Below are 708 nucleotides of genomic sequence, written 5' to 3'. Positions count from 1 at the left end.
TCTCTCTCTCTGACCGGGTTGTTTGATTGGCGGCTTGCGCTGTGGATTTCGGCTTCAAAGCTCACATCGGCCAGTTCTCATTGGAGAATGTGTAAAGACAGGGGATTCGGGTTGAAAGGAACAATAGCAGACTCTAGTGGAAAATACGGCTAACTGCATCCCATCATGACGCCTGACATCAAACACTGCAGTAGAACTTTCTCCTGCTAAAAACTGAAAAAGTTGCAACAATACTTGAAAAGGAGGAATTGAGTATTTATGTTAATATAAACATACCAACCTCAACATGTTGCAATGTAATTTATTCCTACATAAAGCTACATATGAAGAGATAATTTGCAAAAACCGACAAGTCGATTTTTTTTTTCAGAAATCACGTTTTTTATTGCGCATTCCAAGTAATATCAATCAAACTGCAGTTGGGTTGTTTTGATTAAGTAATAATAACTTAAACAAATACAGGTAATTTACAAAATTAAAGTGAATTGAAAGTATGTTTTTTTTTTACATATTAAAAGTTTGTTTTATAGCAAAAGCAGATCACTCCAACAGTCGTTTTTTTTGTTTTGTTTTTTGCAAAAGCAGATAACTCCACATTTCATGTTTTAGAGTTTAAAAACACACGTTTAATCTTTGTAGTCTCCTCAGATGACAATGTACGGTGAGCGTGATTTGACCAAGTACAACATGTTCCTGGATCAACATTGA

This window comes from Sinocyclocheilus anshuiensis, unplaced genomic scaffold (genome assembly GCF_001515605.1).
Source record: "Sinocyclocheilus anshuiensis isolate Anshui unplaced genomic scaffold, SAMN03320099.WGS_v1.1 scaffold2357, whole genome shotgun sequence".
NCBI lineage: Eukaryota > Metazoa > Chordata > Actinopteri > Cypriniformes > Cyprinidae > Sinocyclocheilus > Sinocyclocheilus anshuiensis.
The sequence above is the reverse complement of the archived record's forward strand: the minus strand, read 5'-3'. Positions refer to the sequence as shown.